We start from the raw sequence: 27,431 nt of genomic DNA on the forward strand, positions 1-27,431 counted from the left end.
TTTCTTTCTACATATAACTGATTTCCAGTTATATATAACTCAACTCAGAATTTTTTAGTCCATGTTGATAAGGAACATTTACTGGCAATTTTATTTGTTATTGTCCTTATCCACTTTTGGTGTCAGTATTATTCTAGTCTCAAAAACTGAGCTGAAACATGTTCTTACATCATTCTCTCTTAGTTTATTTCCTCCATATTTTTTTCATACTGTTGTTTCTTCTCAGACATTTTTTTTTTTTTTTTTTTTTTTGCGGTACGCGGGCCTCTCACTGTTGTGGCCTTTCCCGTTGCGGAGCACAGGCTCCAGACGCACAGGCCCAGCGGCCATGGCTCACGGGCCCAGCCGCTCCACGGCATGTGGGATCTTCCCGGACCGGGGTACGAACCTGAGTCCCTTGCATTGGCAAGCGGACTCTCAACCACTGCGCTACCAGGGAAGCCCCTCAGACATTTTTTTTCACTTATAATTCTGTGTCCATCCTTTATATTTTAGAGTTTCCCTACGTTCTACTTTTAATCTTGGTGTGTTAGAAAAAAGTGGTAGAGTAAATAGACGGGGTCCAGATTATAAAGAGATTTATATTAAGAACTTGATACATTTCACCCAATTAAAAATACCAGTGGAATCCTATGTGATCTGAGGTGTTTGTCCAAACTTCATCTTAAACTTCACTGCCTAAAACACAACTCCAATCTCTATCAAAATCCATTATAAGCCCCCTACTTGCTGGCAAAATTAAAACTGCATTTGGTTCACACTTTTCCCTCCTTCTGATATGCCTTTCTTTCTCTGCTTTTAAAAACTTTATTTTTTCCAACGTTTATTTCAAAATTAGTTCCTTCCATGAAGGCTTAATAACCCTCTCAGTCCTAAAAGAATGACATCTATTTGGGCTTGTTACATTATAGCACCGTACTGATAGCTCTTTAACAAAGCCCATTTACTCTTGCTTCCTATAACAGCTACATATGTACAAGTTTTATTGCCTCCCCCAAAACCCAACCAAACTAAACTACTTAGGGGATAAAGGATATCCCATATGTTTATTTCCTGCCCAATCCAGTGTCTTATAATTTTTAGACCATTAGAAAACCATTTGTTAAAGTGAATTGAATTAAAATTGGAAAAGACAATCCAGGATGTCTGGCCATTTTAATCTATGTCTTGTTGAACAGTATGCCAACCAAAATCCCCTCTTAGGCAAAGTCTTTCTCAGCACTCACCTTCCTAAGGCATTTTGAGTCCTGCTGTTAAAGTAGATGAGTTAGGAAAATGTGTTTTTCATAAGTGAATGGAATGTAGATAAAATTCTTATAAAAATAAAGGACTGGATCTGAACATCCAATTAGTAACTTCTAATAAATCCATGAACTTAAAAGTTACCATAAAGTTCTATAACAATTCACAAGGGGAGTCTTTCCAATGTTATATATATATATATATTTTTTTTAAAACTTTATGGTTTTTTCTTTCCCCAGTGTTTATTCTTTACAAATGTTTGTTATCCATGACGGATCTCGATGAAAGGAAGAAAAAGGAAAAATAAACTATGTCTGAAAAAGGAAAAATAAACTATGTCTTACAAAACTATTTTCAGCCTGTAGTTGGTAACCTGCAACAAAATGCACATATCTATGTTGACTTTCTAGTCAGGAAAAAAAATGATAAACAAACAAACAGCAATAACAAAAGAGCAACAGACCTTCCATCCCCAAGAGTGTTATTAAGGCTTTGTGCTAAAATAAAACACCCAGCAGTCAGGCCATCAAAGCATAGCATGTAAAGTCTGAGAAAGCATGATATTTCTAAATCAATAAAACATCAAATTGGTCCTAGTTTTGCTGGAAAAAAAATCTAGTGGTTCAACTTAAAATGTGAAACACAGAAATTAAAAAATAGATCAAATTTTTACTCAATATTACTTGTTTTTTAGGGGTTTTTTTCCCCAAATAGGACGTGTACACCTAAGATAAAGTTACATACAACAATGCATGTTAGAATTAGTAATGTTTTCTGAATGAAAGAGGCTCTCAGCTAAAGCTATCGTTGGCATCATAGCCATGGTTGGAAACTGTTGCTAGGATGAGTTCACATCTCTGCATGTTTGCTGAGCTTTCTTCCACATAACTAAGTTATTCAGCACTTTTCTAAATACATGTTTCAGATCCTGTCTCTAATTTTCCTTCTGGTCCATACTCTGTTTTCCTAGTTTTCTTCTCCCCCATGCTGCTTCTAGAAAACTGTCATGGAACATATCAGTTCAGTCAGATATGCACATATAAAAATAAAATAAAATAGACTTTAAAATATAATTCAAAACACGTCCAATCGTCTACATATTCAGAAATATTTAGGAAAAAAATGGACACCTAGAAATCTCATTCTTATGTTGTTTTGTGTTTCTGCTTCTGCACTTCAGATAAGAGTTACCTTATATAAATAATTTAATCTGTAAATTTAAATTAACGTTGGATGGGATTCACTTTGATGACATCGCTCATGGAGAAAAGAGAATAAGGGCAGATGGGATGATCCTCATTAAGGAGAAGGCAGGGAGGGATACAGAGCCATGCGAGGGAAATAAGCTACCAATGGAAAAGCAACGAGTAGGCTTCTAGGACTGTAAAAATGAGAAATATCAAAAAGGAAGGAATTTGAAAGGAGGGTTAGTATCAGGAAGTGGGCATAGCAATAATTAGTGAATATTAATGTCAGATATCAAGGAAAAGAAACAAGTTCAAAAGAGCATGGGTGTAAAATGTTTTTCCAGTGTAGAATGTGATGATTCTGCCACTTGCGTCATGGAATACGTGAACAGTGCCTCGTGAAATTGTGCCTTGCACCCTGAGTGTGACCATAAATGAGGGCCCTGGGTATCAAGAAAATCGTTCAATTTAAACAGCATATCTGTCATTGGTGAATCTTTCAGAAAGTACTTTGTTTTCTATATCAAGCAAAAAGCATGGTCTACTAGAAAGGCCCTTCCCTAGGAGCATGAAGACCAAGCATAACATTATTATTTTTAACTATATAAAGTCACCATTATTAGACAGTTATTTTAACCTACAAAAATGTTGATTTCATAGAGTTCAACGTACCAGTTGCATAATCTCGGTTAAGACGTTTTACCTTTCTTGGTAAAAGTTTCCTTACCTGTAAACTAGACTAGATCAGTGAGTGCCAACCTGTATTTTGCTTTGCCACTTTTTACATCACTACACAGCACAATCCGCAATAACACTCCTTATGCACAGTGATTCTAAATGGGGACAGGGGTGAAGGTTTCACATTTTTTCTCTCCTGCAGACAGTTGTTCTGATATGCTTCTTTATTGAACCATTCCATTTTCCTGCCTCATTGAAAACATGAGAGTGAGGTGCTGGAATTGTTCCAGTGAACAGAATAGTTCTTTGAATGTCAAGTACCAAAAGTTACAGTCTAGTTAGTACTCAAAGTCTAGAAGAGGGCTTCTCTGGTTAAGAATCCGCCTGCCAACACAGGGGACACGGGTTCGAGCCCTGCTCTGGGAAGATCCCACATGCCACGGAGCAACTAAGCCCGTGTGCCACAACTACTGAGCCTGTGCTCTAGAGCCCGTGGCCACAACTACTGAAGCCCCTGCACCTAGAGCCCATATTCCACAACAAGAGAAGCCACCGCAATGAGAAGCCCGTGCTCCACAATGAAGAGATGCCCCCACTCACCGCAACTAGAGAAAGCCTGTGTGCAGCAACGAAGACCCAATGCAGCCAAAAATAAATAAATTAAATAAATAAAATTTTTTAAAAACACCCAAAAAACCCAAAGTCTAGAAGACCTAAACCCCATAGTTACAAGTTTAATCTACCCACATGTATGTTGCATATCCTGAGATTCTTCTTCTGCAGCAAATAGAGGTCACAGGCCAGCATCAATGGGTTGAGAGTGTGATCATTTTGATGGTCAATCACATAGGAAAATCAGTGGCCAGAAATAAAGGTCAAGGCTAAGGGTTAAAGTAACATACTAAAGTGGAGAATCCTCTACTGTCTTTTGGGAGGGCAGATGAATCTGGGGAATACAACCAGCTTCACTTAGGAAGAGGTACAGTAGAGCTATTTAGATTATAGCACTTGTGACACCATTTTGTAACTCCTGTTTAATTTCCTGTTTTCACACAGGGCTTAAAGCTTCCTGAAGTCATCTGTTTTTGCATCCTATCTGTTTTTGTATTGCAAATATCTCTAAGAATGCCTTCTTGGCATTGGTAGACACTCAGTATTTTTCCTTTTCTAAAAACTTTATTATCATGAAACAATTTGATAATTTGGACAGAAAATTTGCAAAAATAGTACAAAGAACTCTTTTATAGTTTCTATCCAGTTTCATGTGTCATTAACATTTTGTCATATTTACTTCCCCATTTTCTCTCTCTACCCAAGAGAGAGAGTAAGTCATATACTTCATGGCCCTTTACCCCTAAATACTTAAGTGTGCATTCCTGAAAACAAGGAAATTCATATATAGTCACATTCCACTTGTCAAAATCACATTATAATCCATATCTATACTTCATGTTTATACTTTGTCAATCACCCACAATGTACTTTATAGCAACATTTCCAGTCAGTGATACAGATTGCAGTTAATTTTGATTTCCTTTTTAATCTATTTTGATTTGGAAAAGACTAATACTTCTTGAATAAAAGCCAAGGAGTATTCTATCCTCCCAACTCTCTTTTTCTTAGTACTGAATTTAACACCAGGAATTTCATAGACAGTAGTTGAAAGGAAATGAGACTTGAAATCAAAAGACTTAAGGTTCAGACTGAAGTCACTAAATATGTAAACCAGAGTAATTTTTGTAGCTACAGTCTTCTTGTGAAGTGTTTATCACCCTCACTAATACATTATGAAGTATATTGTAAAAGAGGCAAGAACCCCAAATAGCCAAAGCAGTCTTGAGAAAGAGGAACAAAGCTGGAGGTATCCCACTCCCTAACTACAAACTATACTATAAAACTACAGTAATCAATACAGTATGGTACTGGCACAAAACAGATCAATGGAACAGAATAGACAGCCCAGAAATAAACCCACTCACACATGGTCAATTAAGGAGGCAAGAATATAAAATGGGGAAAAGACAGTATTTTCAATAAATGGTGTTGGGAAAACTGGACAGCTACACATAAATGAACCAGTCTAGAACATTTCCTCACACCATATACAAAAACAAACTCAAAATGGACTAAAGGCTTAAATGTAAGCCCTGAAACCATGAAACTCATAAAAGAAAACATAGGCAATATGCACTTTGAAATTGGCCTTAGCAGTATTTTTTTAAGACAAAAAGAAAGGAAAGGAAACAGCAGCAGTATAATTTTTAAATGTCTCCTCCGACAAAGACAACAAAAGCAAAAATAAACAAATGGGACCACATCAAACTATAAAACTTTTGCACAGCAAAGGAAACCATCAACAAAGTAAAAAGGTAACCTACAGAATGGGAGAATATATTTGTAAATGATATGTCTGTAAAGGGATTAAAATCCAAAAAATATATATCATACAACTCAACATCAGAAAACAAACAACCTGATTAAAAAATGGGCAGGGGATCTGAACAGGTAATTTTCCAAAGACCTACAGATGGCCAACAGGCACATGAAAAGATGCTCAGCATCACTGATCATCAAGGAAATGCAAATCAAAACCACAATGAGTTATTATCTTACACCTGTCAGAATGGCTATCATTAAAAAGACAAGAAATAACAAGTGTTGTTAAGAATGTAGAGAAAAGGGAATACTTGTGTCCTGTTGTTGGGAATGTAAATTGGTACAGCCACTATGGAAAATAGTATGGAGCTTCCTCAAGAAATTAAAAATAGAACTATCATACGATGCAGTTTTTCCAAAGAAACAAAAACACTAATTTGAAAAGATATACGTACCCCATGTTCATTGACAGTAGCCAAGATATGGAAGCAACCTAAGTGTCCATCAACAGATGAATGGGTAAAGAAGTAGCATATATATACAATGGAATAGTACTAAGCCATAAAAAAGAATGAAATCTTGCCATTTGCAACAATATGGATGCACAGGAGGGTACTATGCTCAGTGAAATACGTCAGACAGAAAAAGACAAATGCTTTATGTTTTTACCTATATGTTGAATGAATAAATATAACAAAACAGAAACAGACTACAGATACAGAGAGCAAACTAGTGGTTGCCAGAGGGGAAGTGGGTGGGTGGATTGGTAAACTAGGCGAAGGGGAGCAAGAGGTACAAACTACCAGTTATAAAATAAATGAGTCAAAGGGATGTAATGTATAGCATATTCAATATAGTCAATAATATTGTAATAACTTTGTATGGTACATAATCTATAAAAATATCAAATCGCTATGTTGTACACTTGAAACTAATACTGTAAGTCAACTATCCTTCAATTTAAAAATAAATAAATAGATAGAATCAAACAAGCTGTGTGGAGGTTTTGTTTTTGTTTGTTTACTCATTTTGTCTAGCTTCTTTCACTTAACATAGTGTTTTTGGGATTCCTCCATGTTGTCATTTGTGTCAGCAGTGGATTCTTTGTTACTTCTGAGTGGTATTTCATTGTACAAATACTATAATTTGCTATTTGTAATCCTGTTGATGGACATTTGAGTTATATCCTTTATTTTTTTGGCAATTAGGTATAAAGCTGCTTCTCATACAGGTCATTTTGAAGACACATTTTTATTTCTCTAAGGTTAATACCTAGGAGTAAAATTGCTGAGTGATTGTTATATGTTTAACTTTATAGGAAACTACCAATAAATTTTCCAAAGCACTTGTATTACATTACCCTGCCATCAGCAATGTATGAGTTCCAGTTCTTCCACATCCTTGCTAGTACTGGACACTGAAAATTTTTTTTTCTGGTCAATGTATAATGGTAAATCATTGTGATTTAATTTGCATTTCCCTGATGATTTGTAATGTCAACACCTTCTCATATACTTTTTGACCATCATGTATCTTCCTTTGTGAGATATCTACCTAATTCCTTTACTCACTTTAAAGGATTATTTGGCTTCTTACGGGTTTGAGGGAATTCTTTACATATCCTGGATATAATTTCTTTGTTGGATATATGTATTGCAAATATATTCTCCCAGTCCATAGTTTGACTTTTTCCTCTCTTATTTGTGTATTTTAATTAGCAAAATATATTTATTTGGATGAAGTGTAAGTTATGATTATATTCTTTCATGTTTAGTGCATTTTTGTCCTAAGAAATCTTTACCTATGCTCTCAGGTCACAAAAGTATTCTCCTGTATTTTCTTCTAAGAGATTTATGATTTTACATATACATTTAAGGCTATAACCCATCATGACTTTATTTTTGTTTGTGGTGTGAGGGGAAGTCATGATTCCTTTTTTAACATATGTTTATCCAGTGGCTCCAACACCATTTGCTGAAAATGTAAAGTGCCTCTATAGTCTCCTGGTCTTTGCTGTTTCTGATGATAATTCAGCCATCATTTATATAATTGTTCCCCTGTGTATAATTTCTTTTTCTCTGGCTGCTTTCAATATTTTGTCTTTATGTTGGGTTTTCAGAAGTTTTATAATGATATGCCTAAGGTGGTTTATTTTGTATTTATCTTGCTGGGAGTTATTCAAGTTTTTGGTCCTATAAGTTATGTTTTTGAACAAATTTGGGGAATTTTTGGCCAATATTTAAAAAGAATAATTATCTGCCCCTTCTTTCTTTTTATATTTATCTACTTTGAAGTTTATTGACCTTTTTGTATTAGTTTTCGATTGGTGCCATAGCGAATTACCGTAAATTTAGCAGCTTAGACCCACATACACGTATTATCCTACAGTTTTGTGGGTCAAATATCCAGTGCAGGTTTCACCAGGCTAAAATCAAGCTATCAGCGAGGCTGCCTTCTTTTATGGAAGCTCTAGGTAAATCCATGCAGATTGTGGGCACAGTTCAGTTCCTTGTGTTTGTGAAACTGAGGTCCCTGTTTCTTTGCTCACTGTCAGCTGAGGGTCGTTCCCAGCTTTACAGGTTCCCTGCCTGCCTTAGTGTGTGGGCCCCTTTCTCTGTCTTCAAATTCATCAATATTTGGTGACATGTCTCTCACACTTCAGATCTTTCCTGTCTTCTTCCATTTTCTCAAATCTATGACCCACTTCCACCTTTAAAGACCCATGTGATTGCATGGGGACCACACAGATAATTCAGGATAATCTCTCTATTTTGAAGTTTGTAGTCTTAATTTAATGTGCAAAATTCCTTTTGCCATGGAAAGTTACTGTAAAGGAAAAACTTCCTCCTGTGTGACTCTTTTAATATTACTCACACTCAATACTTCTGGTCACCAAATGTGTCGGGGAGGTTGGAAGGGGAGGCGGAGAAGGGGTGCAGGGTAGTTTCTACACACAAAGCAATTCTGTGACACCAGCTAGGTGTCTTACAATTTAACTCAATTATGACATTACCTACCTGGAGATAGCGTCAGATCCCATAAGTTGAGGGCTCAATCCTACAAGCCTGCCCCCCATTTTGAATGCCAACTGCAAGTCCAGGTCGTTGTTACCTATGCTTCTGACCAACTGGCTACAATTCAGAGGTTCCCAGGACCCCTACCTCCGGCTTGATTAATTTGCTAGAGTGGCTCACAAAACTCAGGAACACATTTTACTTACTAGATTACAAATTTATTATTTAAAAATGTAACTCAGAAACAGCCAGATGGAAGAGATACCTAGGGGAAGGTATGTGGGAAAGGGCCAAGGAGCTTCCATGCCTTCTCTGGGCATACCACTCTCCCAGCACCTTCACGAGTTCACCAACCTGAAAACTCTCTGAATCTCATCCTTTTGGATTTTTACAGAGCTTTCATCACATAGGTGTGATTGATTAAATCATTGGCTGTTGGAGATTAACTCAATCTCCAGCCCCTCTCCCTTCCCAAGAGGTTAGAGCCTGGGACTGAAAGTTCCAACTCTGTAATCAAGGTTGGTTCCCCTGGTAACCAGCCCCCATCCTTAGCGTACCTGGGGACTTTTCAAAATTCCCTTCAGTAATATAAACTCAGGTGTGGTTGAAAGGGGCTTGTTATGAATAACAAAAGACACACATTTCACCTTTATCACGTAGGAAATTCCAAGAGTTTTAGGAGCTCTGAGCTAGAAACTGGGACCAAGATCAAATATATATTTATTATAAATCATAATATCACAGTTACATATTTACAGGTTCCAGGGATTAGGATGTGAACATCTTTACAGAGCTATTATTCTGCCTACCAAAACATTTTATCTGCTAACTCCAGTCTTCTACTAAATTCATCCACAGAACTTAATTATTTCAGATGCTAAATTTTTCATTTCTAGAAATTCTTTTTGATTTTTTTATAGCTTTCATTTCTCTACCAATAATTCCCATCCGTTCACTCTCGTGACCATCTTTTAAATTAAGTCCTTATGATAGATACTTAAATGTCCTTTACTGTTAATTGTCTACTAATTATCAGTGGTCTACTGATATTGATTGCTTTCATCCTTGATAATAACCTTGATAATAACATCCTTGATAATAACTAATAATATTGATTGCTTATCATCCTTGATAATAACTCACATTTTCCTATATCTAATAAATTTTTTTATTGTACCCTTGGTATTGTGAACTGAGACTGAATTCTGTTTTCTTCCTGTGAGAAGTGGTGATTTTCTTTTTCTGATAGTTAAATTACTGGCTGATCACATTGAATTTTTGAAGTGTTGGTTTTATACTTTGTTGGAACATATTTGTTTCCATTTTGCTCTTAGCACTTGGGCAAATCAGGGAACATAGTATTTGCATCTAATATGGGGAATTTCCTGGGTTTCAGTGGAAAGTCTGAGGTATTTAACAGGTTCCTTTTACTTGGCAGGACTCAGCTCTAAACCTGTCTTCCCAATATGGGTCAAGAGCTGAAATTTATGCTGAACTTTTCTAGCCACCACATCGTTGATTTGGACTCCTTAATGTAATGCTTACTATCTGTGAATTTCAGGAAATCGTCCACAGGTTGGAGGGGAGTTTTGCGGGACCCCAAAAACAGATTTGGGGGTCCTGTGTCTGTGGATCCTTTTCTGGGCTTTCTCCCCTTAATTTCCAGTCACTCTGGTAGCTCCTACCTTGTAATAAAATTACAAGTCAGTAAGTGGCTTCTGCTTAGTTTTATCCAACTACACCACACATTAATTGGGTATTGCCATCAGGAAAAAAAGCCTTTCAATGTGGCTGTTACCCAGGATGGTACCCTTCTTTCAAATGTTAAGTCCGTCTCAGAGTCTGCTTACTTTGGATTATGTGCCAATGCTAATCCAAAATAGACACTGAGGGATTTAACTGCTTTTTAAAAAATATTTTGTCCAGGGTTTATAATTGCTATCTGCAGGAAAGTTAGTGCAATACAAGCAACTCCACCAGTATCTATGCTGGAAATTTGTCTCAAGTTTTTAAAGGATAGGATACACTTTTAAAGGATAGCTGTCTTCTGTGTTGAGAACATATAGTGGGGGAGGGAGACAAGGATAGAAACTGAAAGACAACAGGGAGTTTCTTGAAATGATCCAGCCAAGAAATGAGATTAACTTGTCCTAGAATGGTAGCAGTGAGGTGGTGAGAAGTGGTCAACTCAGGATATAGTTTTCAAGTAGAGCCAAAAGAATTCCCTAATAGATTGGGGATAGAGTGTAAAAGACAGAAGTCAAGGAACATAGCAGGTGGCATGGGAAAGTTATCTTGAACTTTGGAAGAACGAGAACAAGGAGCATGAGTTTAGCTTTAAACATGTTGAAATCAAGATGTCTATTAGACATCTAGGTAGAGATAGCAAGTAGGCAGTTGGATATTCAAGTCTGGGGTTCTGGATAGAGGTCTGATAGAGATGTAAATTCAGGGGTTGTATTACTTATCTGTTGCTATGTAACAAATTGTCCCAAAATTTAGCACTCTAAAGCAAAAAAAAAAAAGAATCTCACACAGTTTCTGAATGTTAGAAATCTAGACATGGCTTACCTGTGTTGTTCTTGCTCAGAGTTCCTCACGAGTTTGCAATCAAGTTGTTACTAAGGCTGTATGTAGTTTCTGAACACTTGATTGAGGCTAGAGAATCTGTTTCCAAGATCACTCATGTGGCTCTTGGCAGGAGGCTTCAGTTCCTCACTATATGGACCTCTACATAGGGCTTCCCAGGGCATATCTTCACACAGAGCAATTGATGACTGAGAGAGAGAGAGAGAGAGAGGGATAACCCAATATGAAAGCCCTAATCTCAAAAGTGACAGGCCATCACTTAGTCACACTAGAAGGGTCACTATGTATAATCCACACTCTATACTCAGGAAAGTGGAATTAAGCTGCCTTTTGGAGGGAGAACTATCAAAGAATTTGAGAACATATCTTTAAAATTAGCAGAAAAGTAATCAGCACAGAGATAATATTTAAAGTCATAGGACTGGATAAGAGCATCAAGCGAAAATGTGAGACAGAGAAATCCAAGATCTGATCTTTGGATCATACCAACAGAAAGAGGTCAAAGAGGAGAGAAGAAACAAATAAGGTTTTAAGGGAGAAATCAGTGAGATAGGAAAATAAAAAGGTTGTAAGGTCCTTGAAGCTAGAAAAATAAAGTGCATTATGTGCTAAGCCCTGTAATAGGTTTTACAATAAGATCTGCTTTCTACCTTTTTACACTTGGTTTACAGACATTAATTGCACCTAACATGTACTGCATAATTATTACATGTGGCAGATACGTCTGGGCATTTTAAAGTATGTTATTTCATCCTTATAATAAATCAATGAGGAAAGCTTTATTATTCAGCATTTTAGAGGTGAGAAATGCATGGTTCAGAGAGTTAAATAACTTGCCCAAATTCACATAAGTAAGTTGCAAAGCTCATAACTGAATTATGGTCAGCTGCATCCAAAACCCAAGTTCTAGCAGCAGCTTTCAAAATATTTGCTAAAGTATTAACACCTTAAAATGGCTATATCTTTCCTCTACCATTATTTAGTTAATTATTTTAGCCATAGAAACAAATGATGTTTATTAAAAATTGACCATAATCCTTAAGAATTTGAAATACCATCTTTGTAAATGAAGGTATTTACTCCAATATGCAGAGTATACAAAAAATACTATCTTATAAACACAATAAAGTATGGTAATTCTTCAGCAATGTCCATTGCATTCAACTTTTCCTTTCCATTTCCACTGCTACCTATTTTATTACTTACCTATTAGTCATCTTATTAGGCTCCCATTTCTCTGACCCTAAAAATGTATAACTGGACATGTTAACTCTATACATAACTGTCATGTTAACCCTCCAAAACACAAATATCATTCTGGCTTATTACTAAGAAAATTTCAATGATTAAATGGGGCCAAGTCCAGGCCTGTAATTCTGGTGTTCTTTTCTAATTTCGTCTTCTTAGCCTGGCCTCCAGTACATCCAGCCTATAAATCTTTTATGTAGTCCTATCTCCATTTCTTTTTTTCTTTCCCTTCCTGAAATGTTTACTATCTCTTCCAATCTTCCTCCAGTGTAATCAATCAATCTATATCTTGCCTGGGGCCAGAAGAATCTCTCCATTCTCTGAACCCCTGATGTCACGAAGTTCCTACCATGCTGCTTTATATTCTTAAACTTTTGCGTTTGTGCATTTCTTTACCACTGATGTACAAGCTTCTTTTGGAAAACTACTGTGTCTACTGTATTTGTGACTCTGATAGCTTATAGTATTATAGCTGCTAATTCATAATAGCTGCTTAATATTAATTTAATATTAACTAATATATAAATCCTTAAGTTGACAGTAAGTATTCTATATATAATAATAGCAAATGCAGAGAGCTTACTCTGCAATCTTTGCTTTTCTAAGAGTTTTATGTATATTAACTCAAAAATGTTCTCCTTTGCTTTCATAAAACTTTGCCCAAAATGTCTAAAATTCACTTTTGGTAAAAAGAACTGTTGAACATGCTAAATTGTGTATTTTAAACAACATGTGTGGCATACCCATATATATCAAGTTTGTAACATAAGCAAAGAGCTATCCTAAGTTTCCGGCTTCCCCACCAGAGTACAAATGGTGAATAATGAAGTGAATGTGACAGGTTATCACTCTTTTAGTAGCACCTCATTTATCTCCATAAACCATCATCATTATCCCATCTACTTTTTATTTATTTATTTATTTAAACATCTTTATTGGAGTATAATTACTTTACATTGTTGTGCTACTTTCTGCTGTATAACAAAGTGAATCAGCTATACATATACGTATATCCCCATATCACTTCTCTCTTGCACCTCCCTCCCACCTTCCATATCCAACCCCTCTAGGTGGTCACAAAGCACCAAGCTGATCTCCATGTGCCATGCGCTGCTTCCCACTAGCTATCTATTTTACATTTGGTAGTGTATATATGTCCATGCCACGCTCTCACTTTGTCCCAGCTTACCCTTCCCCCTCCCCGTGTCCTCAAGTCCATTCTCTACGTCTGCATCTTTATTCCTGTCCTGCCCCTAGGTTCTTCAAAACCATTTTTCTTTAATTCCACATATATGTGTTAGCATACAGTATTTTTTTTCTCTTTCTGACTTACTTCACTTTGTATGACAGACTCTAGGTCCATCCACCTCACTACAAATAACTCAATTTCATTTCTTTTTATGGCTGAGTAATATTCCATTGTATGTATGTGCCATATGTCACATCTTCTTTATCCATTCATCTGTCAATGGACACTTAGGTTGCTTCCATGTCCTGGCTATCGTAAATAGTGCTGCAATGAACATTGTGGTATATGTCTCTTTTTTAATTATGGTTTTCTCAGGGTATATGCCCAGTAGTGGGATTTCTGGGTCATAAAGTAGTTCTATTTTTAGTTTTTTAAGGAACGTCCATACTGTTCTCCATTGTGGCTGTATCAATTTACATTCCCACCAACAGTGCAAGAGGGTTCCCTTTTCTCCACACCCTCTCCAGCATTTATTGTTTGTAGACTTTTTGATGATGGCCATTCTGATGGGTGTGAAGTGATACCTCATTGCAGTTTTGATTTGCATTTCTCTGATGATTAGTGATGCTGAGCACCCTTTTATATGTTTGTTGGCAATCTGTATATCTTCTTTGGAGAAATGTCCATTTAGGTTTTCTGCCCATTTTAGGATTGGGTTGTTTGGTTTTTTGATATTGAGCTGCATGAGCTGCTTGTATATTTTGGAGAGTAATCCTTTGTCACTTGTTTTGTTTGCAAATATTTTCTTCCATTCTGAGGGTTGTCTTTTGGTCTTGTTTATGGTTTCCTTCACTGTGCAAAAGCTTTTAAATTTCATTAGGTCCCATTTGGTTATTTTTGTTTTTATTTCCCTTTCTCTAGGAGGTGGGTCCAAAGGACCTTTCTGTGATTTATGTCATAGAGTGTTCTGCCTATGTTTTCCTCTAAGAGTTTTATAGTGTATGGCCTTACATTTAGGCCTTTAATTCATTTTGAGTTTATTTTTGTGTATGGTGTTAGGGAGTGTTCTAATTTCATTCTTTTACATGTAGCTGTCCAGTTCTCCCTACACCACATATTGAAGAGGCTGTCTTGTCTCCATTGTATAGTCATGCCTCCTTTATCAAAGAAAAGGTGACCATAGGTGCATGGGTTTACTTCTGGGCTTTCTATCCTGTTCCATTGACCTATATTTCTGTTTTTGTGCCAGTACCATACTGTCTTGATTACTATAGCTTTGTAGTATAGTCTGAAGTCAGGGAGCCTGATTCCTCCAGCTCCATTTTTCGTTCTCAAGATTGCTTTGGCTATTCGCGGTCTTTTGTGTTTCCATACAAATTGTGACATTTTTTGTTCTAGTTCTGTGTAAATGACATTGGTAATTTGATAGGGATTGCATTGAATCTGTAGCTTCCTTTGGGTAGTATAGTCATTTTCACAATATTGATTCTTCCAATTCAAGAACATGGTATATCTCTCCATCTATTTGTATCATCTTTAATTTCTTTCATTAGTGTTTTATAATTTTCTGTATACAGGTCTTTTGTCTCCTTAGGTAGGTTTATGCTTAGGTATTTTATTCTTTTTGCTGCAATGGTAAACGAGAGAGTTTTCTTAATTTCTCTTTCACATTTTTCATCATTAGTATATAGGAATGAAAGAGATTTCTGTGCATTAATTTTGTATCCTGCTACTTTACTAAATTCATTGATTAGCTCTAGTAGTTTTCTGGGAGCATCTTTAGGATTCTCTATGTATAGTATCATGTCATCTGCAAACAGTGACAGTTTTACTTCTTCTTTTCCAATTTGGATTCCTTTTATTTCTTTTACATCTCTGATTACTGTGGCTAAAACTTTGAAAACTATGTTGAATAATAGTGGTGAGAGTGGACAACGTGTCTTGTTCCTGATCTTAGTGGAAATAGTTTCAGTTTTCCACCACTGAGAACGATGTTGGCTGTGGGTTTGTCATATATGGCCTTTATTATGTTGAGGGAAGTTCCCTCTATGCCTACTTTCTGGAGGGTTTTTATCTTAAATGGGTGTTGATTTTGTTGAAAGCTTTTTCTGCATCTATTGAGATGATCTTATGGTTTTTCAACTTCAATTTGTTGATATGGTATATCGCATTGATTGATTTGCATATATTGAAGAATCCTTGCATTACTGGTATAAACCCCACTTGATCATGGTCTATATCCTGTTAAAGTGCTGTTGGATTCTTTTTGCTAGTATTTTGCTGCAGATTTTTGCATCTATGTTCATCAGTGATATTGGCCTGTAGTTTTCTTTGGGACATCTTTGTCTGGTTTGGTATCAGGGTGATGGTCTCCTCGTAGAATGAGTTTGGGAGTGTTCCTCACTCTCCTATATTTTGGAAGAGTTTAAGAAGGATAGGTGCTAGCTCTTCTCTAAATGTTTGATAGAATTCACCTGTGAAGCCATCTGGTCCTGGGCTTTTATTTGTTGGAAGATTTTTAATCACAGTTTCAATTTCAGTGGTTGTGATTGGTCTGTTTATATTTTCTATTTCTTCCTGGTTCAGTCATGGAAGGCTGTACTTTTCTAGGAATTTGTCCATTTCTTCCAGGTTGTCCATTTTATTGGCATATAGTTGCTTGTAGTAATTTCTCATGGTCCTTGTATTTCTGTAGTGTTAGTTGTTACTTCTCCTTTTTCATTTCTAATTCTATTGATTTGAGTCTTCTCCCTTTTTTTTGATTAGTCTGGCTAATAGTTTATCAATTTTGTTTATCTTCTCAAAGAACCAGCTTTTAGTTTTGTTGATCTTTGCTATCGTTTCCTTCATTTCTTTTTCATTTATTTCTGATCTGATCTTTATGATTTCTTTCCTTCTGCTAACTTTGGGTTTTATTATTCTTCTTTCTCCATTTACTTTAGGTGTAAGGTTAGGTTGTGTACTTGAGATGTTTCTTGTTTCTTCTGGTAGGATTGTATCGCTATAAACTTCCCTCTTAGAACTGCTTTTGCTGCATCCCATAGGTTTTGGGTTGTCATGTTTTCATTGTCATTTGTCTCTAGGTATTTTTTGATTTTCTCTTTGATTTCTTCAGTGATCTCTTGGTTATTTAGTAGCTTATTGTTTAGCCTCCATGTGCTTGTATTTTTTACAGACTTTTTCCTGTAATTGATACCTACTCTTATAGCATTGTCTTTGGAAAAGATACTTGATATGATTTCAATTTTCTTAAATTTACCAAGGCTTGATTTGTGACCCAAGATATGATCTATCCTGGAGAATGTTTCATGAGCACTTGAGAAGAAATTCTATTCTGTTGTTTTTGGGTGGAATGTCCTATAAATATCAATTAAGTCCATCTTATTTAACATAGGGCTGGGATGTCTTTGATGGTCCAATATCCTGAGCTCAGCTCTCCCACCTCCAAGGCTCAGGCCTGACACCTGGCCGGAGCACCAAGACCCTGTCAGCCACATGGCTCAGAAGAAAAGGGAGAATAAATAAATAAATAAATAAATAAATAAAATGAAGTTATTAAAGTAAAAAAAAAATTTAAATATTATTAAAATTAAAAAAGTAATTTAAAAAAAAGAAGAGAGCATGCAAACCAATAAACAATCCGCCAATGATAACAAGCGCTAAAAACTTAACTAAGGTAAACATATAAATCATAAACTAGTCAGTCACATATGGCAAACCCTAAGTCTACAGTTGCTCCCAAAGCCTCAATTCTGGGATGATTCGTTGTCTATTAAAGCATTCCAGAGATGCAGCATACATCAAGTTGATTGTGGAGATTTAATCCACTGCTCCTGAGGCTGTATGGAGAAATTTCCCTTTCTCTTCTTTGTTGGCAGAGGTCCTGGGGTTCAGCTTTAGATTTGTTCCTGCCTCTGCATGTAGGTTGCCCTCTGGCATCTGTTCTTCACCCAGACAGGAAGATGTTAAAGGAGTGGCTGATTACAGGGCACTGGCTCACTCAGGCCGGGGGGAGGGAGGGGTACGGAATGCGGGGCGAGCCTGCGGCGGCAGAGGCCACTGTGACATTGCAACAGCCTGAGGCATGCCGTGTGTTTTCCCAGGGAAGTTGTCCCTGGATCATGGGACCCTGGCAGTGGTGGGCTGCACAGGCTCCCTGGAGGGTAGGTGTGGACAGTGACCTGTGCTTGCACACAGGATTCTTCGCGGCTGCAGTAGCAGCCTTAGCATTTCATGGCCGTCTCTGGGGTCCGCGCTGATAGCCGCGGCTCGCGCCCATCTCTGGAGCTTGTTTAGGCGATGCTCTGAATCCCCTTCTCGCACACCCTGAAACAATGGTCTCTTGCCTCTTCGGCAGCTCCAGACTTTTTCCCAGACTCCCTCCCGGCTAGCTGTGGCGCACTAGCCCCCTTCAGGCTGTGTTCACGCAGCCGACCCCAGTCCTCTCCCTGCGCTCCGACCAAAGCCCGAGCCTCAGCTCCCAGCCCCCGCCCGCCCTGGCGGGGGAGCAGACAAGCCTCTCAGGCTGGTGAGCGCTGGTTGGCTCTGATCCATTCCTCTGTGCGGGAATCTCTCCGCTTTGCCCTCTGCACCCCCGTTGCTGCACTCTCCTCCAAAGCTTCCCCTCCCGCCCACCCCCTGTCTCCTCCAGTGAAGGGGCTTCCTAGTGTGTGGAAACTTTTCCTCCTTCACAGCTCCCTCCCACTGATGCAGGTCCCGTCCCTATTCTTTTGTCTCTGTTTATTCTTTTTTCTTTTGCCCTACCAGGTACGTGGGGGGTTTCTTGCCTTTTGGGAGGTCTGAGGTCTTCTGCCAGCGTTCAGTAGGTGTTCTGTAGGAGTCGTTCCACATGTAGATGTATTTTTGATGTATTTGTGGGGAGGAAGGTGATCTCTGCGTCTTACTCCTCCACCATCTTGAAGGTCCTCCCCATCTACTTTAAATAAACATAACTACTGACTTACGTTTCAGTGTACACTTAGCATTGTTAGATAACTGTATTAAAAAGCACTTCTTTACATTGTGAATATAGGCCTAATTTAGGCAAATTACATCTTCTATAGTGACCTCAAGTGTTGTTAAATCAATGTAAAGAAGAAAAGTTTACCCTATTTTGTTGATTTTAGTACCTGAACCTGGAATAATGCTAATTGCAGACACAGAAAGCATCAAATAGACTAATACCTACGCTATGAGGTTTGATCCTCTGAAACGCTAAGGTTTGTCTTTTTTTCACACAGACTTAGAAGAACAGAGATCTAAGATTTAATTTTTCTTGATGAAGAATAAAGCTGTATTGATTGCTGAGAAAAGAAAATCAACCTATTTATTTTTACAATCATCAGATTGTAATCTATGGTCTTCTTTTTATACATTGCCCAAAAGAGGCTACTGATTTCTGTGGATCTAGCAGTTTCAGAAATGGAACATTTTATGAGTGATATCAAAGTAATACAGAAGTTCCAAAGTAAGATACCTGGAATTGAAAATCCTGATAAAGTAGAAACTACTTTGCAGTTTCCTCAAGGTGCTCATTTAGTATTGTTTCCTAGTGCTTGGCAGATTCTCTTCCTCATCTCTGTGTCACGCACCTGAATGCAAAGATAAATGGACCCATAACATACCCATCTGAAAAGGACAGAGAGAGAAATTGCATTTCTGGACTCAGCAAAGAATTGTGGCAGGAAGATTTGGTGGGCTCCCCCAATCCCAGTCATGATGTTTACTGTGGTGTGGATCTAATCAGAAGTGTATATGGAGTTTTAATTTTTAAAAAACAACAACTATTACTTTCTTCAGCTGTGATAAAGGAATGATTATCTAGTAGCATATTGTTCTCAACAAACCAGATGGAACTTTAGTACATCCTTCCAAATCCCCTCATGATTTAGTCTTAAACTGAGTAACAGGGAACAAAAGAATCAGTTTGCTTTTTAAGAAACAAATGTTTAATCATCACACTGGACCCAAGCCGACCTGCAAAATTCTTAGGACTGGCAAAACACAAAAATAAAAACAAAAGACACAATTTTTTTTTTTTCAAAAACACTGCTAGCACTATCCAGTATTATTAAATCATTCAAGTTTGTCTTTGGCAAATCCAAGTACCCTGCTTCTCTGTCCTCTTTCCTCTTGCTATTACTCCTCTCCAGCAACTCCCCTTAGGTTCCTAGAGCTTTCAGATCTATCCCTGAACCTCAATTTAAATCTGTAGAGAAATAAGCTAAAAACATTTTCTAAGAAATGTCAATGGTATTACTTTTTTCCAGGGTTTTTGTATTTTAAATTTAATTAAAAAAAAAAACTCCTGAGCACCCATTCTATTCCAAATTCTGAAAAAGAGTGAAGAAGAGGCCTGGACCCTGCCCCTGGGTTTTCAGTCTCAGAGGGGAGACAGAATTGTAACAGATGCCCAACCTACATGAGTTAAGGTTAGGACAGAACAGTGTTAAAGGTACAGAGGAAAATGAAAAATTTTACTCTCTATTTTGGGGGTCATGGATGCCTTGGAAGAAGCACTGAGTGTGAGCTATTTGTAGGACTATAATCTGGAGATACCCAGGAGGAATTGAATATTTGGGTCTGGGACTCTGTAAAACATCAGGACTGAAGATATTAATTTGAAAAGCATCTGTGTCATCCATCCTCAGATCATAGAGAACTCTCTAAATGAGTATTTTGCAAAGCCTATAACTTGCACTAATAATCTCATGAGATGGTCTAGAGAAAATAGGGGTCTAGGATCAAATAAGATTAAGGAATACCACATGCTTTACCCCCTCCTTTGGAAATTTGTAAATGACATTAACATTTTAAAGGAACTGACAAGTCCTACAATTAGTCCAGATGTAGGAAAAGAAGCAGAGGAAGCCAAAAGAACAAGACATTTCAAGAAGATAAATATGATCATTTGTATAAATCTTAGAAAAAATCCCCAAAGTTAAGAATTGGCAGGAGAGTATCTCACTCAGTTTGTTGTTCCACAACTCAGCAGAGACCATGGCATATATTATGCACTCAATGAATATTTGGCAGATTAATCAGTGAATAAAGAAATGCAAGAGCAAAAGCAGTAATTCCTCATACAATTCCATTCAACGTTCTACAAAATGCGTATAAAGACAGAGAAAAAGACTGGCAGCGGTACAAAATATTTCACATAAAAGAACATCATTCAGTTTTGGAGAAAACTTCATAAAATACGTAGCATTTGTTATGGAATTGGAAGTATATTCTTAGACTCCATAGCAGTGGTTTTCAATGGGAAAGAGGGAGGGCAATTTTGCTTACCAGGGAACATTTAGCAACATCTGGAGACATTTTTGTTTATCACAACTTGGGCAGGGTATGGCTACTTTAATGTATGGCCACCCTCCAACACACAGAACAGCCCTCCACAGCAATGAATCGTCTAGTCCAAAATGTCAATGGCACTGCTGTTGAGAAATTCTGTGGCACAACATATGATACAGCAGCACATACAAAGCAACAAGTGTGAGTCCAAACCAGGGGTAAGAAAAATCGTTGATTTACCCTCCTTTATCTGCCCTAAACTCTGGCCACAGAAATTACACAGACCAGAAAAACATGCGATTTTTTTTCCAGCTGCCAAAGAATCATTTGTTAAGCCAAGTAGAGTCTGCCCATATATCCATTCAGGGGCTTCTACCCTTAAAGCCAGAGGTACATGTTGGCCAACACTAGCTGAAATGCCTTTCCCCTTAAGGAAAGAATTACTAAGTCCATCCTTTCTGGACTAATCACTATTAGAAACAAATATACTAAGGTCTGTGCAAATCAATCTGCCTTTGGTTCTAGAGCTGAAACATGGCAGTGTCTGTACCTAGGAGAAGAGCAGCCCAGGCTAATGAAACCAAGAAAGCATCTTTTGGGACATGCCAGGTCTGGGTGAATCTCCACCTGTGTAAGAATAAGCAAACAGAAAACAGTAGGAAAAAGGCGAAGTTTAGCAAACTATGCTTGATGTCTTCAAAAACATGAAAGAAGGAAGCGTCCTCTGGAGTAAGGAAGACTAAAGAGTGTTAGGTAAAGGCAGAGATACAAAGAAATCTGAAAAAAATAATGAGAGAATGCACAAAACCCCAGAGCAAGAGCAGAACTGAAATTCCCATTAGAGATGATATAAATGGATGTGACCAAATCAAATTGGTAATAAGGATAGCAGATTTGAGAAACCTTAAGTCTAAAGGTAAAGGACAGAAGTGAAAGTGACAGGAGAATTTATAGATATGGAGGAAAGGGAATAAAGATACAACCCAAGAAAGTTCTTTCTGACACAACTAAAGGAATAGTATGACACAGAAAAATCTGCCTAAGGTAAAAAAAAGAAACCCAAATTTATAGATTTAAAAGCTTCCCTAAATATCAGACTAAAATAATAAGACTCATTCTGGAAGCAATGGAAATCTGGGATTATAGAATAATATATGAATACTAAAAACATCGAAGAAGGGTGGCTTGCCTACAAGGGGATAAAAGTCAGGCTGACATTAGACTTCCTGAATCCTGAATAACACTATATACCAAAGGAAAACAGAGCAGGTTATATATATCCTGTGAAATAGAAATAAAATCTGTGAAAAATAATAAGAGAAAATTTACCAAAACATAATTGTGGTGACAAACTTGTGCTTGCCCTATCAGCCTGTGGCAAATTAAGCATAGAAAAGAATTCGAATTTGATTCCAGTTGATTAAAATACGATTTTCATATTTGAATGAATAAAATTGAAGTAATGTTGCATGTCAAAGAGAATAAATTTTTTCAACATCAAATATTACTGATATTATATATATATTATATATTAATCATAATGTCTGTCCCCGCTTCTTGCAATGACTTCCTCCCTTCCTCTTTTTTCCAGCTCAGATGCAGTGTTGTTTTGGTAAATCAGCTCTCTGAACAAAAAAAATGTCCTGCTTTGTAGCACTTGCCAGTTTCCATGGGGTTGATATTCCCACCATGGCCAATTTTAAGTTACAAAATGTTTTAACAACCAGCTGTCCAGATTCCTGAATATTTAATGATGGAGATGGTAAGATCCAACTACATCCCACCACTGAGAAATTTTACCTTCTCTGGTGAAGCAGTTCCTCACTTACCACGTTTCATTAAGGGTAGCTGTTTGCATTCATGTTTTTATCACCAGACTAGGAATCACTGGAGAGTAGGGACTGTAATGACAACAACCACATCAACAACAATAATAATAATGATGTCATCATTTGTTTGCTAAAGAGGGGAAAGATGGCTGAGAATATTGAATCCTTGACAAAATAAGGCTACTGGCACTACAGATGGAAAAGACCATTGGAAGAGACCAGAAAATATATAGACTTTATTACTGGAGTTTGGCCTTAAAGCTTGGAAAGGAATCCTAAGCTCCGGTGAGCTAGAACAGACCCCAGTTGAGTCACAAAGTATCTTTGTTGAGTCCCTGGCCTATGTGAAGATGTGTCAGGTATTTATATTTGCTCCTTTTCCCTAAACACGCACTGAACTAAGCTTAATATCTTTCTACATTAATAGTATGATGACGCCATGAAAGATAATTTCAAGGCCTAACAGAAAGCTAATGCACCCACTCCAGTACTGGACTGTGGAATCCATCTGATTACCAATGGGCTTTCTGAGGAAGTTACAGAAAAGAAACATTTCTCAAAGGAGAGAAGGTTTTGGATCCCTGTATGACAATGACATAGGGGAGAAGCCAAAATCCAACAAATCCAAAAGTTCATTCTGTGACTACCTGACATTTTAAGTCCTTTGCTCATCTCACCCAGAACTCTGCCCTCCAGAGCCCTAGCAAGGTGCTGTCGCCTAGGGGTTCCTATTGTCCCTGATCTGAAGCAGAGTCAGATCTCTAGGTGGGATGGAGGGACAGCTGGTGTTGTGAGTGGAAAAGAGCCTTCTCACTAGAGGGGGGGTAGTAACTCTGGCAGGGTCAGCGAACTTTTTCTTAAAGGGCCAGATAGTAAATATTTTAGACAATATTTAGACAACAGACAATACAGTTTCTGTTGGTAGAAATTAAGGGTACACAGTTCCCAATTCATAACAGTTAAATTCTCTTAATTTTCAGCAGCACAAAGTCATAAAAGAAGAAATATTAATAGTGATATAGAATAGAACCTAAGTATTTTGATCATTTCACCATAATCAAAACTTGAATAAGAACAACATAATTGCAAGGGTCAACATCCTCTTCAGCATTGAAGGACAGCAATATTTATTAATACGCCTCATTGTTAGTCTGGCAGTTTCTTGTTATATGAGAACCTTAAATTATGTTCCATGTGGAATTTTATTTTTAATGTGCAATCTGTGAGAACAAGACTGTTCTTGTTAAGATTTAAGATTTAATCTTGTCAAGATTAAACTTTATTTTGAACACAGGTTTAACATTTAGATGACCATTTGAGAATGTGACGCATTTTATACATATTTCAAAAGTCCTTCTCTGACGCCAGATTAACAATTGCAACAGTCAATCCAGTGTTTGCAGCTGTCTTAACAACCAAACCAGATTGCTGCATGGTCAATCAGTTGATCAATGCATAATTGATTGTGAAGATAGCCAGAAATATCAGCTAATTTGTTAACTGTGCAGAGATATAGACAAAGCCAATGAGCAAACTGAAGCAAGGAAATTAGAAGAATGTAATCAAAATTGTTCTGATCAAAGGTACTATTTGGATGAATGAGACCTAAATTTTATGTATTTTTTTTCCTCTTGGAAAATATTGAGTATTTCATGCTTAGAATTCTTGACATTTATTAACTACCTCCAGCAATTCTCTTGTGGAATGTGCTTGAAATACACTCTCCCTTGGCCCTACACCAATATTGCCACTTTGTTAAAATAAAAACAAAAGTATAAAATAGTATGTTTTCTGAAACAGACACAGACAGCAAGGTTATGTAACCAATTATTTTACAAGCGTGATACAATAAAGCAAAGGGGAGAGGAAGCTACAGGAGAAGGTGAATGTTAAAACCAGCATTTAAGAAAGAACATTTAAAAAGTAGATAAGAGCTTGAGAACTCATCCTCACACATAATTTAAAAGTTAAGTTTTAACAAATCATTTAATTTAGTATATAATATGTATTATATGTGTATCTAACACATATACAAAATGAAATGACATTATAATTATGTATATGTTTACATGTGTTTTATTTTATAAATGTTATATAATTTTAGACAGGCAGGTTATTGCCTCTTGGAGATAAAGCATGAAGATACTCTGGCTGATTTTTTAAAAACCCTACGTTCAAAATATTTGTGGCCATGTATATGCAAACAGATACTATAAAACTACAAAATTTTTATGGAGTTAATATTAAAGTACTAATGGAAAACGAGCTTTATATGGCATTTGAACACTTTTTTCCATTTATAATTTCATTTGAGCCTCACAGCCTTATTCTGTAGGTCAATCAAGAACTAGCATCAGTCATATTTTAGAGATGAGGTACCTGCTGGTCGAATGAAAGAGGTGACTTTGCTGAGGTCACACTAATAGCTAAAGGGTGAAATAGATATATGATCAAGGTGTTCTGACCTTTTCTGTTGAATGATTCTTCTTTACACCATGGCAACACTGAGATGTGAAAAATAAGTTCTTTATTTTACAAATAATCCTTTTTCCTGAAACTTGCTAAGAACCTGTGTAAATATTACGTATAATGCACCTTTTTATCAAGAAGAGTCAGAATAAGTTAAGCCACCCCAGTGAGTTAACTGTCTTTGGTTGTAGAACAATATGAAAACACACACAGTCGAAGCCTCATTTTGGTGCATATTTTAAGAACTTAATTGTCTGTTTGTCCAGACACACTGTGCTAACCACAGGGGAAGGAAAACAGACTTGCTTCTGTTTCAGACCGGTTGATATGGGAGCAATAATTCCTTGTTGTTTTAGAACTGTAATGTAAAATTATCAATATTTAATGGGTGAAATGGATTGGTGCATATACTTTCTTCAAAATAGGTTTTTCTCCTCTCTTCTTCTTTAGCTATGTCCTGTCAAAAAGACAGTAAAACAAAAGTTTTAAAACATAGGCACAGGGCTTCCCTGGTGGTGAAGTGGTTGAGAGTCCGCCTGCCAATGCAGGGGATGCGGGTTCGTGCCCCGGTCCGGGAAGATCCCACATGCCGCGGAGCGGCTGGGCCCGTGAGCCATGGCCGCTGAGCCTGCGCGTCCGGAGCCTGTGCTCCGCAACGGGAGAGGCCACAACAGTGAGAGGCCCATGTACTGCAAAAAAAAAAAAAAAAAAAAAAACCATAGGCACAACAACATCTAGATATTTACTACCAGTGGGGTTTGTAGTTAATCAGCATGAAGAATGAGAAATAACTGAGGGAGACTTCCCAGTGACTAAAGGTGGAAAATTAAGTTTTCTTCTAAAACCTATGGTTTTGTTTCTGCATCTGAATAGTGTTGGAAACATGATTCTAGAAAACAACCAGCTGGTTTCGGTTCCACAGAGAAAGAAAGTCACTTTCTAGTTCTCCACCCTCTACGTATCCTTTACCAATCTCCTTCAAATGCAGCTCATTTCCCACTTAAATCTTCATGATACCTCAGAATCTGCAACATTTGTTTAGTGTCTGTTATCTGTCAGGCATTGTGAAAAGCAGTCCTTATAGTTCATTATTATTTAACAATTCAAGTCTACCTTTCTTAATTTTACAATTTAATAACGCGTAGACTCCTTCAATATTACTCGTGATTTTTATCATTAGTGTTTCTCCCTTAATTTTTTTGTTTTGTTTGCTTCATATCAATATTCTGACTTCTATTATTTTCTTTTTGCAAATTTTAGTCACAATTTTTGAGGTTTTGGTATACACCAGACCCAATACAAATACTTTATAAACATTATCTTATTTCATCTTACTTGACTTTCAAAATCCATAAAGTAGACATTATTACCCCTATTGTACAGGTGGAAAGTAGGCTCAAATGTTCATTCATCAGAGGTCACACATTCATTCAGTGGCAAAACCGAAACTCAAATGTAAGACTCTGATTTCATGTCTCAGGTTTTTAACTTCTAACCAACTCAGCATCTGATTTGTTATATTTTTGTATACATAGGAACAACCAATATAAATATAGATTGAAAGTATATACCTATGATGGATATTCCTCTGATAGTTTATACAGAAGAGGAATAATTCATTGACCTTCCTTCTACACATTACCTCCCCCATCACACCCTCTGCCCCAGCCATGGCCCATGAGAATGTCTTGATTTCTTTCTATTGACACTAAAAAGTGCACCAGGCTAACTAATACATTCTTAGGTGTAAACTCTGCCCTCCTGTGTAAAGAGATAGGGGAAAAAACCATTTCTCCCTGTCAGGCTAAATCATATTTCAATTAGTACACATAGCAGATAAAGATAAACTCAAATTCTTTCATACTTCTCCCACTTTCTTTCTCTTCCCTTGAATCTTGGCTGGCCTATTGCTTTGACCAATAGAGGACAAAGAAAGTGATGCTCTGCTATTCCTAGGCTCAGCCTTTAAGAGGACTGGATGCTTCAGCCCTGGTCTCTCAAAGTCCTAAGTCGCCAAGGAAGAAGTCAAACTACCCTTCCACCCAGAGAAACGTCATGAAAAGGCCTTGAAATGACATGAAAAAAACCATGGGCTCGGCAGAACCCAGTTTCTACCCATCCCCAGCAAGAGTCCAGGCATGGAGTCTCTTAAATCACATTCCCAGGAGACAGACTCTGAGATCAGAGATTTGTATGTAAGAGGTCATTGGGAAGTTTGCCCAAGAACAATACCTATGAGAGATGAGCCAAGCGGGTTGGGCATAGGGAGAGGGTGAACTGTGAAACAGTTGTACCAGGTGAGCTCTGAAGCTACGAT

This window comes from Lagenorhynchus albirostris, chromosome 12, assembly GCF_949774975.1.
Source record: "Lagenorhynchus albirostris chromosome 12, mLagAlb1.1, whole genome shotgun sequence".
NCBI lineage: Eukaryota > Metazoa > Chordata > Mammalia > Artiodactyla > Delphinidae > Lagenorhynchus > Lagenorhynchus albirostris.